This window comes from Castanea sativa, chromosome 6 (genome assembly GCF_040712315.1).
Source record: "Castanea sativa cultivar Marrone di Chiusa Pesio chromosome 6, ASM4071231v1".
NCBI lineage: Eukaryota > Viridiplantae > Streptophyta > Magnoliopsida > Fagales > Fagaceae > Castanea > Castanea sativa.
Window position 1 is genome coordinate 1384303 of NC_134018.1, and position 14645 is coordinate 1398947.

Sequence of the window (14645 nt, forward strand, 5' to 3'; positions counted from 1 at the left end):
ATTGAGAAGTCTTGGTGTATTGCTAAATGCCTCTTCAGTGCTATTAATGGCTCCTGCATCATCCAAAGGGACGAAAAAAGAAGAGGGGGGGGGGGGGGGGGGGCGAAAGCATGCACAAATTCTAACTGGATTTTCAACAGAGTGACATCAGTAGTGCTTGGTACAGGCAAGAGAAATAGGAGAGGGGACAGAAAAAGGGCTTCATTTCTCATAAAGTTGTGAACTTTTGTCTTTAGAAGTTTAATGTGGGTTTTTCCATATTAAAATGAGAGAAGAAATTGAAGTAATTGAAAGTTATTTATGTTGTTTTGTGACTATTGAATATTATTGTCTCACTAAATTGTGGACAACGAAGGGACAAACTATTAGTGCTTTTCTGAATTTCTCAAAATTAGCAAATAATTAAAATCTATTAGTTGCATCAATGTGAATCTCTTAAGATTTATGTCATAGAATAAGGTTGGGATGGTGCTTGGCAACATCAATACCTATAACCATGTCTGCTTACATTACTAACTTAAGGGTTGCCACGTGAATCCTGCTCACTTAAACAAATTACTTTACTTAGAAGCTTCTCTTTTCTCCACATCTAGATGCCAACATTTGTCATGCTATCAAGGAATTCTTAATGAATGCATGATCATGTCTTAGCATCGAGCATATGGCGCAATATTCCCTTTCTATAAATACCCTTATATGTTATAAGGATTCAGATCTTATAAGATTTAACTAAGGATTTTATTATTTTGCTACACATACTTTGGGTGACTGCAACAACAACAACAAAGCCTTAGTCCCAATATTTTTGGGGTTGGCTATGGATCCTCAATAAGATTACTTAGGTTCACATGTATTCTATGCTTAGGCTGACTGCTCAAGATAAAATACTTCATATGAATTTGGTGGAATTAGATGTACCAAATCAGCGTTCTTAAACCATAAGTTTTTGTTAAGATCATTCATAAAGTTGCCTTGGTTCCTGTTTTAATATGACATTTGCTGGTTTTACTTGTACCTGCAAATATTTTCAACCCTGCTCTTGTAGTCTTATGGAATTCTTGGTACATCCTCTACCATGGAGCCCATGACAAAGGATTTGCCATCTGTTAATTTAACCTTCTTTTCCTTTATTCCCACTCATTTCAAAATTACATATATCTGTTGATTAGTATGATATTTTCCCAATGTTTGGACTCCATGTTTGAAGATAAATAGATCATCTTTTTTCATCTGTTTCTTAACCTTGATGTTTTGGGGAGGTGTAAATTTTTCCTTTTTGAGAATCAAGTATGCTATTGTACCATTGAATATTACTTGATGTTTGGACTCCATGATTTGAGATATGCGAAGGTCTTCATTGGACTCTCTTATCTTATTTATTTATATTTCCAGATCCTCTTTTGGTTAAAGCTGCGAGAGGAGATCCTGTAAGTCGACCTCCGGCATGGATGATGTGCCAGGCAGGAAGGTATATCATATATGTCTGTTAATAGAAATCTCTTTGCAGCCTTGGGAAGCTTTCCATCCCGATGGAGTTATTATTTTCTCTGATATACTTACCCCTCTACCTGCCTTTGGTGTCCCATTTGACATAGAAGAAGTGAGGGGTCCTGTTATCCAGTCACCAATTTATTCTGAAGAGGGACTGAAGTCTCTGCATCCCATTGACTTAGAAAAACTTCATTTTGTGGGGGAATCCCTTAGGATATTGCGCCGGGAGGTAATTTCTATAATCATTCATGCCTAGAAAGAATAACAATTGTGCTGTTTGGCATTTGTTTTACATGTAAATTATGATAGAAGTGTAGTATCTCTCTTTAGTCTTGCTTCTCTAAGTTATTTATTCTTTTTGTGTAGGTTGGTGGGAACACTGCTGTTTTAGGTTTTGTAGGAGCACCTTGGACGATATAGCTACATATATAGTGGAAGGGTGTACAACGCGCACATATACAACCATAAAGACCATGTGCCATACTGCACCACATGTATTGAGGGCCCTTCTTTGTCATTTGACACCGGCAATATCAAACTACATTGTATTCCAAGTGGAATCTGGGGCTCATTGCATACAAATTTTCGACTCATGGGGTGGACAACTACCGCCTGATATGTGGGAACGCTGGTCAAGGCCACGATATGCAAAGGTGTGAATTTTCAAGTCTCAAGTTTCTTGCATATTTAGTGTGTCATGTACAGAATTTTAGTTACTGTGAAAATCGGAGGACAATTTTATAACACGCAAAGAGTGAATCATAGACCAAGAACATCATTTTCACCTATCTGTCATTGCCTTTTCGCTTATCATTATGATGAAATATTGCTGTACGCGTTATGTCTACATGCTATATTCTTGACAAAATTGCAGGATTTCAACTGTTTTGGGGTTTTTGTTTATTTTCTTTTGTGTGTGTGTGTGTGTGTTCTGGTGAGCAGAGCATGATTTGTGTAAGTTTTCACATTTTCTTATTTTTCATTGGTATTAATTATTTTTCTGAAAGTGCAGATTGTCAGTATAGTGAAGAACAAATGTCCTCAAACGCCACTTGTTCTATACATTAACGGAAATGGTGGCCTTCTTGAGCGTATGAAAGCAACTGGCGTTGATGTGATTGGGCTTGACTGGACAGTGGACATGGAAGATGGAAGGAAACGATTGGCTAAGGAGATCAGTGTACAAGGCAACGTCGACCCTGCTTGCTTATTTTCTCCTCTTCCTGCCCTGACAGAGGAGATTCAAAGGTTTGTGACAAAATTTTATAATCAAGCATGCATGCTTAATCTCACTTTAGCTTTGTAGTACTAGAGGGCTTTCCCTTACCTAAAAGCTTTGAGATTGTGTACATTTTTTTTTTTTTTTGTGGGTGAGCTTATTTTGCTGAAAACTGAAAACTGAAAACTGAAAATACTGTAGCAAATAATTGAAAAACGCGGGTTGATTATTTTTGGTCCGAGCACTGTAGCTCAGCTGAAAACGCGTTTTTACTTCTTTTTTTTTTTTTTTTCTATTAACTTCTCAGTCCTCACCCACACTACCTAACGCCTGCGTCTTCGAGAATAGAGTTCCACGCCCGCCAGAGAAAGGAAGAGAGGAAGAACTACATCGGTCTAACGCCGGCGAAGAGCTCAAAATGTAAATCCACAAGGAAAGCAACCCAGTCTAACGCCGGCGAAGATCGGGTCCCTCGGTGGTGGTGGATGCGTTTGATCGGCGGTGGATTTGATGGGTTTTCTGGGTAGATCCATTTGATCGGTTGTGTTTGCTGGGTTTGACCGGTTTGATGGGTTTGATTTTTTTTTTTTTTTCACATGGGTTTGATTTTTTTTTTTCACATGATTTTTATTCATATGGTTTTGGTTTCACTATTTTGATCTTCTGTTTTGATGGATTTGCTGGGTTCGATGAAATTCTGGGTTTGATCAGTGACGAACACGAAGAATAGGTTTGCTGGATTCATCATGCTCTGGGTTTGAGAATGGGTTTGCTGGGTTTGATCGGTGAAGAACACGAAGAATGGGTTTGCTGGGTTGATTATGTTTTGGGTTTGAGAATGGTTTGCTGGGTTCGATGAAGTTCTGGGTTTGATTGGTGAAGAACACTAAGAACGGGTTTTCTGGGTTCATCATGTTCTGGGTTTGAGAATCACAAAGCTGGGTTTCGATGAAGTTTTGGGTTTGCTGGGTTTGCTGCTTTTGGTTTTGGGTTTGAAGTTTTGGGTTTCGATGAAGAACACGAAGAACGCACGGTGCGTTGAAGGAAAAAAACGCTACGCGTTTTCAGCTCAGTCTTGCGTTTAATTGGAAGCAACTGTAGCAGTGGGTCCCACGGATATACAAACGCCAAACGCAAAACGCTCTCTTTAGACGCTATCCAAACGCCACCAAAATCAGTTGTACTTGTAATTTATGATTAATTTCTTCATGAATTAATAAATTATTAATTTTTGGTCAGTGTACCTGCGGCACATTTACCACTTTCTTCAAACATCACAAATTTAATACTCTCAGTGCGGGCTGCTTTTGCTCCTGCAATCGGAGGATCTATTTTAAATTAATCCCTTCTTGTAAATATTATTATAATGGAATTCAAGAAATAGTTATGATCAATTTTTTAAAAAGCCTACATATATGACATGATACGAAAGTAATTGTGGCAAAACTATATATATGTGTCGGACTTGGGAATAATTAATAGAGTGAATGAAGTATATATGAAATGTAATATATATAATTTGGACAATAAATGGTGTTAACATTTTTGTACGTAAAGTTGAGATCATATGTCATCAATCATTAATCAGATCTTTAAGATATATATATAAACTGAGCAAAGTATGTTTTAAATGAAAGCTGGATGTTATTCTCTAGGTTTTTTATGTGCCCCACAAATACATGTACACAGATATTTGTCTCTAATTACAGGGAATTGCCACTTTTCTTAGAGAAAGAGATTAGTATTGTGGAGTCGAGGTCATATATATGTTTTTTTTTTTTTTTGAAAAGCTAACTTCTGTGCAAACCAACAAACATAAAGAATGGATGGAGCGGAGGAATTCATCTATAAATTTCTAAAAGCAAAAGCATATTGTTGCTACGCCCTAATTGAGCCACATCAGCATCCACATCATTATCTTTTTTTTTTTCCAATTTTTCTGTAATTGTTTTTAACATTTATTTTTTTAATATTTACACTTCTCCAATCTTTCTCCCTCCCTTATCTTTTCATCTCTCCACTATTTCTTCAACCTTTCTTCCTTCCTTACCTTTTTATTTCCCTACTACCCTCTAAATTGATATCATTTTTCCTCTTTCCCTTCATCTTCCTTTATTTTTTTCTTTTCTTATTCATACCCTCTAACTATAAATTTGTCGCTATCTCTTTCATTCTATGCATAGTTTTCCCTCACAACAAAAAGGTTCTCTCTCTCTCTCTCTCTCTCTCTCTCAAATTTTTGGTGGATTTTTTTTTTCTTGCATATCTGCTTTAGGTTGATAATTTTTTATACTCTTTATAACTCTACTTTGGGTTAATGCAACTTAGTTTTGTTTTTTAATTTTTTTTTCCCTCTTTGATTATTAAATGTTATCTTATTGCGTTATAAAGATTTAAATATATCATATAAAAATATAATATTATTCTATTACATAGTATGAATTGGATAATTTGGTATTTATTGTAAATTGATATTTCTTCTATTACATAACATGATTTTTTATAGTGCTCAATTTAGATGTTAACTATGAGACTTTACTAATCTATCTATTTCTAAAAGTTAAAATGTAGCATTTATTGTTGTCACGCTCCCATTGAGCCACATCAGTAACCACGTCATTATCTTCTTCTTTTTTTCCAATTTTCCTATAATAGTTTTTAACATTTTTTTTTATTTAAACTTCTCTAATATCTGTCCCTCCTTTACTTTTTCATCTTTCCACTACTTCTCCAACTTTTCTCCCTTCCTTACATTTTCATCTCCCCACTACCCTCTAAATTAATATCATTCTTCCTCTTTTCCTTTATCTTCCTTTATTTTTGTCTTTTCTTATTCATACCCTTTAACTATAAATCTGTCGCTATCTCTTCTATTCTATGCATAGTTTTCCTTCACAACAAAAAGGTTGTCTCTCTCTCTCTCTCTCTCTCTCTCAAATTTTTGGTGGATTTTTTTTTATTTTTCTTGCATATCTGCTTTAGGTTGATAATTTTTTACACTCTTTAAAACTCTACTTTGGGTTAATGCAATTTAGTCTTGCTTTTATTTTTTATTTATTTATTTTTTATTTTTTGTTCTCTTTGATTGTTAAATGTTATCCTATTGCGTTATAAATAATTAAATATAGCATATAAAAATATAATATTATTCTATTACATAGCATGAATTAGATAATTTAGTATTTATTGTAAATTGATATTTCTTGTATTACATAGCATGATTTTTTATAGTGCTTAATTTATATGTTAACTATGAGACTTTACTAATTTTTGTTTATTCTTTAATCCTTTGTGGTGGACAAAGTACTTTTAATAATTGTATTAGAAGCACACTGTAATACCATTTATTTAGAGAAAAACAAAGGTTAGCCAAACGAAAATAATTAGATGGGTGACAAATTTATGCTTTGGAAATTATTTATTAATTATTATTATTATTTTATAACAATGCATATATAGAAATTTAAGTCTTAGATTTTGCTAATAATTGTTTATTTGATAATATATTTTAGGTGAATAAAATTACAACAAACTGTTTTCCTAATTGGTTCAATTAATCATTATTAAGTTTTATTAATTTTTTTAGTTACATTTTTTGGTGTTTTGGATTGTAGGCAAAAAAAATAAGGTTTGAGAAAGTTTGTTTAAAACTAAAAGAATAATTTTCAAATTTATATTCTTTTTAATGATTCACAAAATGTTATAAATAACTTTTATTTAAAAAAAATGAATATTTTCGTTAACTTGCCCTTTGAATTTTTGAGAAAAATTGTATTGTTTTCATTTTGGCACAACAAAATTTAGATTTATGATTGTTTCTATATTACATTAATGATTGTTCCTATAATAAATAAAAATATGATTAGGAAATACATTACTCTTTATTAAATTAGTTTAAATTGTAAAATTTTTTTAATAAAACCACTTTAAGATAATTATCAAGCGCAATGCGCGGGGTCACGGCTAGTTAAGAATAATAATTTTGCTCTTATAATAAATGCATCTTAGCTCGTTTTTCCAATTTATACTCATTTGATTTCTATTTGATTCGGCCTCCCCTCTTCCCTCTCTACTGATTTGATTTCTGCTTTGAAATAGCCACCTCTCTTCTAATTTGGGTCTTGATTCATCCTTCTCTCCATTGATTTGGGTAAGTTTGAATCTCTTTTTCTTTTAAAAACAGTAATATTTATGAAGCATGGGTGCATATTCGAATTAAGATGCAGGTGTGGATACGAGTGTGGAATTCGGCAATTTTTGAAAAAGTAAGGTGTGGGTGCTGCGATTAAAAAAAAATATTAAATTTATTTTTATTTTCTATATATTGCTAAGTATAATTTTTCATATAATTGTAAATATATACCAATTTAAGAGTAATCGTAGATAATAACTAAAACATAATATTCATGAATTAGAATACAACTCACAAGTTTTTTCTTCTAACATGTATTTTTCGACCATGATTTCAGCCAATTTCGGCCCAAATCGATTGGCCAGTATCTGCACGAATCGAAAAAAAAAAAAAAAAGGGGGCCGAATTAGTGCATCAGAGGAGCGTTGCCGTGTCACCGCGAGTCCAGTGCGGGTGCGGCGACCCTGGAATCGCACTCGTGCTTTCTAGAGTAACATTCGTTTTTTCTGAATTTTGATTGGTGATACACTTGGTGAATAGTATTAGTTTTTTTTTTTCAATTATATATATATATATATATATATATATATATATATATATATATATATGTATATAGATACTTAGATAGCTAAAATATAATTTGGAATAAAATATAAAAAGTAAAATAAACAAATTGAAAAAAAAATTATTTTATATAACTTCACATCTCACATTTTATTTCTAGTAAATGAACTTTCACTCAAATGATACTTGAATTCATTCTCTCATAAAAGTCAGACAGGTTTGCAGGGTTAAGGAAGTTCAAAAAAAAATCATGGAAATTTATTTCTAAATGACCTTCTCACCAGCCCTCTTCCTTACCCAATGATAGGCAAGAAAAATAAATTAACTTTTCCAAACTAAGTAAACTAATACTCTCTAGAAACATCAATTACATCACACAAACTTTAAGATAACCAGGTAGGAAAGCATTGCTGACGTCTAATTGATATAGAGGCCAGTGAAATTGAGCTACCAAGGTTAAGATGATTCTTATTGTAGGAGGCTTATTAATTGGACTAAATGTTTCATCGTAATCCAGCCCAGCCTGGAGATGCCAGACTTGGCACGGGTCTGCATAGGATGAGTATTGGCAGTGAAGGGATACCATTTTCAAACAAGAGGCAGGAAAAAAAAAACAGAGAAATGAAAGAAAAAAAAAAAAGTAAAAGGAAAAGAAAACAAGATGTGACCCATTTAACAAAATTGCAGGATTTCAACTGTTTTTTTTTTTTTAAATTTTCTTGTGTGTTTGTGTGTGTATTCCGGTGAGCAGAGCATGATTTGTGTAAATTTTCACATTTTCTTATTTATATTAAGTGCAAGCATCAATCGGTTTGGTTAAAACATCTATATTGGTAAAAATCGGGAACTGGGATCAAAATCGGTTCTTTGATTGTGCCGATTTTTAAAATCATGTTTATAGATTCTACTTCTATACGCTTACACTGCATCAGTGAGATAAAAATTAAAATCTATGATATCTGTTATATGATAATTACTCTTTACCATTAATTTAAAATACCAATAAGTTCCTCTTGGTATAGGTAGGATTTGAACCCAATTTACTTATTTTATAACAAAAGAATTTATTAGTTGAAATAATTGGAACTACCTCAAATATAAATTTTAAAGCTTGAAATAAAATGATTATGTTTAGTCCAGAATTACATGAGAAAGTTCATTTACTAAAAGCTTGAAATTCAATACTCTCCGAGCTAAGCTAGATTACGATGAAACATTTAGTCCAGTTAATAAGCCTCCTACAGTAAGAATCATCTTAACCTTGGCAGCTCAATTTCATTGGCATCTATATCAATTAGACATCAGCTATGCTTTCCTAACTGGTTATCTTAAAGTTTGCGTGCTGTAATTGATGTTTCTAGAGAGTATTAGTGTACTTAGTTTGGAAAAGTTAATTTATTTTCTTGCCTACCACTGGGTTAAGGAAGAGGGCAGGTGGGAAGGTCATTTTAGTAATAAACTTCCATGATATTTTGTTTGAACTTCCTTAACCCTGCAAACCTGTCTCAATTTTATGAGAGAATAAATTTAAGTGTCATTTGTTCATTTACTAAAAATAAAATGTGAGATATGAAGTTATATATAATAATTTTTTTAATTTGTTTATTTTATTTTTTATATTTTATTCATAATTAGTATATTTTAACTATCTATATATATATATATATATATATATATGGAAATAAATAAATAAAAAATAACACTATTAAGTAAATATTTCATCAATCAAAATTCAAGAAAAACGAATATTACTGTTCTTAAAAGAAAAAGAGATTCAAACTAACGTAAATCAGCTGAGAGGAGGACAAATTAAGATCCAAATCAGAAGAGAGGAGGACATTTTAAAGCAGAAAACAAAGAGGGAAGGACGAATCAAATAGAAATCAAATGAGTATAAATTGGAAAACCGAGCTGAAATGCATTTATTATAAGAGAAAAATTATAATATTCTTCTTAACTTGAACAGAACAGCAATGATCTAAAAGTAACAACTTGTTGTAGCTCAGCAATCCAGGCTGTAATGCTTGTCTTTTGTTTTGTGTCTTGAATTTTGATGGTTGAATTTGTTCGCATTTACCAGTCACACGTCCACAGAAACCCTTGTCTATTAGTTCATTTATATTTATTCCACAACTGATAAATATCTCACAAAATTAGAATTCAAAGTCGAAAAGGAGGCCAACTTTTCATGACTATTCCTTTTTTACACCATGCCAATATGCATTAAATAGTTAGCTAGCTTGTGCAACAAATAGCAACTCCTCTTTTCCTTTTTTTTCTTTTTTTGTGTTCTTATTAATTTGTTGCTTCCAATGCGAGCTTTGGATTTGCAACACCACATCCACAACACTATTTTAGTTTTGGCTGTTTGGGGAGGAGAGAGATCGATATATAGGCATGTAGCTAGCTAGCTAGCTAGGCCTTCCAGTTCCACCACTCTTTCATGAGTTGTGCCTAGTCCACTAAAGTGGTAGTCAACTTACCCACGTGTGGCGAGTTGTGAGTTGTTTATGAGAATTATCCCTCTTTCCTGGTTGCTTTTTCTCTCAGCAAGTAATTAATTTGTCAGATTTGGAATTTCCTGTTTTTCTTTTCTTTTCTTTTATTTTCTTTTACTCAAGTGTGCATGTGTATTAAATATTAATAATCACTGGGGTTTTGGCTGGAAGGATTGGTCATTGTTGCATGCATGCACAAGCTTTATCTTCAATCTAAATGGGTAAAAATAAAATAAAAAGTAAAATGAGTAACTAAAAGCTAAATTTTTTATAATTTTTGATGTATATGCTCCAGGGTATTCAACATGAACAAACCATTAAGTCAAAATACCAATAAATTCCCTCTTAGTATAGGTAGAATTTGAACCCAATTTACCATTAAGTCAACAAACCAATAAATTCTTTTGGTATAAATTTATAAAAAAAGAATTTATTAGTTGAAATAATTGGAACTACCTCAAATATAAATTTTAAAGCTTGAAATACAATAATTCGAGCTCAAGCTCCTATAATTTTTAACAAGTCAAATTTTGGGAGCACAAAAATGTTTGTGTTCATTTTGGCATTTTCTTTTTCTTTCTTTTGGGCCAATCGAGATACAGGTCAAGGAACTATATTTGATCATATGGGTGAGCATGCCACTTGGGCCTTCATAATGTACAAAACTATTTTGCTTCCATTTCCATTCTTATTAATTGAAGGGCCCATGAGCAGCTCTTACCTTTCTCTCCAAAAAAAAAAAAGAAAAAGGCCCATGAGCCAACTGCCCATAACGAACATGCAAGAAACAGAAATATAGGTTTTTTGATGAGTAAGAGAAAAGCTTGTTTGGAAAAAGATGTTCTCCATTTCATGGTCCAAATTAGATGTTTTAAAAATCTGCAACGTCATTATAATTTTAAATGATGTGGCACTTTACACATTGTGAGATTTAGAAAATAGAATCTAAGCAATGAAAATTATAAAATTGACAAAATGAACAAGATTTGAAATGGAGAGGATTATGTTTTGACTGGGTAAATGTTTATTAATATCAATTTAAAATTATAATGGGTGGCTTTCAGCTAACTCAACTAATAAAATTTATTATTATCGAATTTGTCTGCACACAAATAAAAAGCAGGGGAGAGTCATATATTGATATATATCACTAGTGCAAGTTTAAGACTTAAAAGAGGAACAAGATAGCCCCACACCTCGCATTGCTGCAATTGAATTAAGCTGTTTATGAATAGTTTGAGCTCGACTCGAAAAAAGGATTGTTTATATTCGTTTGGTTAGAAAACAAATCAAGCTCAAGTCTTAAGTTTACACTCGATTATTAAACAAACCAAGCTCAAACAAAATAATGTGTTTGTGAACAAGCCCGTAAACACATGGGCTCGATTTAACTCCATATAATATTATATTTTTATATGTATACTTGTCTAAAATTATAAATATATAGACTTGAAATTAGATTGTATAAGTTTGTCAATAGGTTTATATGATATTAAATTATTATCTGTAGTTTATTAATGATATAAACAATATATTCATAGTTAAAATTCATAAAATTGTGAAGAGGTACAACATTTTAGTCAAGTCTCACACTGTATAGAGAAAAAAAAAAAAAAAAGTTAATCAAATAGCTTGTGAACATACTCAAACTTGCTCAACAAGAAAATGAGCCAAACTTGAACATTATTTGATAATAAGCTTGAGCTTGGCTTGTGTTCCAAAAAAAAAAAAATTAAATGAATAAGTTTAAACATTTAATACTCGGCTCGGTTCAGCTCGTTTACAACCCTACCACACACCCTAAAAACATACATAAGTTTTCATAAAATTCAACTGCTCGTTTAAATTTTTTTTTTTTTTAATTTGGAAAAGGAAGGACATTTACAACATCAATTATCACAATCATCCAAAACAAACAAAGAAATATATTTTTTTATTTAAAAAAAAAAAAATCAGTTCCCTAGAATGGAGGCCTGATTGCATACGTGTTTCTAGACATATATAAATAGTCAATTTGTAATGTTCTTGCCTCCTCATCCTGCCTGATATGCCAAGTTTAAACAATTAAATAATCTAGAAAGGAACAAAATATACGTACGTATATATATATATAAAGAAAAGAAAAAAGAAGTTATACAAAGTTCGTAATAACTATTATAGCATTTTAGGGGGGGGGGGGGGAAAGAAGTGAATTTGCATGCTTGTCTGATTGCTTGTTTCGATCGATAGAGACAATACTATGACAGAAGCAAGCACTGTTAGTTTACAATCTCACACACATAATCAAATTTTTAGATCAGTAAAAAAAGGTCACTGTCTACCACTGAAACAGTGTGTTTCCGTGCCTGCTTGCTTCATAACTTGTTTTGATGGAGATGCATCAACAGCAAGGAATGGCCAATTATGTTTATGTGTCATCTTAAAATCTTAAATTATATGATACATAGGTACAATCCTTAAGAAAACTACCATTCCTCTTAAATCTTAATCGAAGAAGACAAAAAGACCATACATGATGCAACATCTTCCAACAGACAAGTTATCTCATAAACTGGCTCCGATTCTCACTGCCCATAATCCCTTCAATTACTTAGCTTGTCTCCAAAAATAAAATATTTCTGCACCTAAGTTGGTCACTTCATGAATACAAAGAATATACTCTTCTGTGCAAGCCTCTCAAAGGCAAAAAATAATCAGAAGATCTAATAATACATACAACTTTTTTTTAGTATTATTGAAATGGTCGACTGTGAATGATGGAAAAAATAGTAAACGACTTTAACAAATATGAAAAATATTATGAAAAAAAAAAAAGTTGAGTTTGGAACACTACTGAAAATAATATATTCCCTCTAGCAGCGAAGTACAAACGCAATATTTAATTGTTGCTGTCCTACTTTACTATTGGCAGCGTCACCTATTTTATATTACTCCATTATGAATCAAAAGATTCATGTACTTGCATCAAAGAAAAGAAGATTAATGTACTAGCAATATAAAATTAATGATTGAGTCCATTGGCTAATATACTATTTTATCAGGAATTTGTAAGATCATGAATACTGCAAGTTTCGATAATAGACAATTAACCAAACATATTGACGTGACCATGTGACAATTTTTATTTATTTTTGTGGGTTACTGGATTCTTGTTCATTTGTCAGCATGACCATATGAATGTTGGAATTTTACATATTAACTAACGACCTACCTTAGTTTATTTATAACTTTTTGTGCAATCCCAACAGCTTGATGCTACAACTCTTTGGACATGTTGTTACTAACATGTTCCAATCTTTTTTTTAATGAATAAAAGTTCAAAACATTTTGATTTCTTGTTTCAATGATGTAAGGATAGACTTTCGGCTCAAATAATACTGGAGACAAAATTTTTTTTTTTTACAATTTGTTACGGTAACAAATTTAGATTAGAATAACATTTTTTTTTTTTTACATAATATTGATCACAACAGACTATGTTAATATGTGTGAAAAATGTCATATGTGACTCGATTTATTTGTTTCAACACCTAACATGGCCTTTAGTCTAAGCATGAAAGATAATATAAGGATAGAATATTTTGGATTGATATCTTCTAAAGTTTTAAGTGTAACTTCACTCTTAAATTTTCAAAATTCTATTAATTTAAAAATGAGTGAATTAGGTGTTTTCACCTCATCAAATAATGTATATAGATTGATGATAGTAAGCTTATATATATAAATGTTGATGATTTGATAATATCAAACTCACTTATTTTAAAACGAACAAAGTTTCTCTCCAAATTAGTTTGGAGAAAAACCCAACAAATTCATCATATATATTTATATTGATTGTGAATTTTGAAAATCTAACCGTTAGATTACATGTTCATATTACTTCCTTAATGCTCACAAAATTTCAAGAAAATCAAAGATCAATTACTATGTCATCAAATAAATTTTATAATTTTAAGCTTTCGCAATCTAAAGTTGTATATAAAAAATAAGTTAATTGATCAAATAGTAAATAATATCTAATTTGAACGAAATTCGATATGCGTGTTAAGAACGTAAGGAATATGAAATTTAATAGTTAGATTTTCAAAATTCACACCTAAAAAATATATATATATATATATATATATATATATATATATATATATATATATATATATGAGAAGTTTGAAAATTTTCTAATTTAGAGAGAAATTTTGATCTTTTAAAATGAATAGATAGTTTTAGGTATTGCATGACTCATTTTTGAGTTACTATATAAAAAAAAAAAATTACTTTCAAAAAATCTTAAGCTGATCAATATGAATGGCCAGCCATATGTATTGTTAATCCCAAAATAATCATGAGTCCTGCAGTATCTTTTACTATTGTATTCATGCCAAGTTTTCCATCGGATAATGAACCTAGCCATGGCATGCCAAAAACCAATATTTGCCGCTTGGAGTTGTTCAGATTAAATTGTAAAAAAAAAAAAATTAACCGATACCTTAAGGGCATTTATTAGTAAACCATTTTTAAAAAATTTTTATGGGGAAAAAATTAATATTTTGTTAGTTTTTTTTTTATTTTTTATACAAGATAGAAATTCTAATATAGCTTAATTTAAGTGTTACTAACATGTTCCAATCTTTTTTTAATGTAGAAAAGTTCTGAACATTTTGATTCCCTGTTTCAATGATGTAAGGATAGACTTTTGGCTCAAATAATACTGGAGACACAAATTTTTTAATAATTTTTTTTACAA

General features: G+C 31.3%; 1 pseudogene; it reads left to right on the forward strand.

Moving 5' to 3' along the window:
- The first annotated feature begins 989 nt into the window (after positions 1–989).
- Positions 990–2850, forward strand: LOC142638533 (uroporphyrinogen decarboxylase 1, chloroplastic-like; annotated as a pseudogene).
- The last annotated feature ends 11795 nt before the right edge of the window (positions 2851–14645 follow it).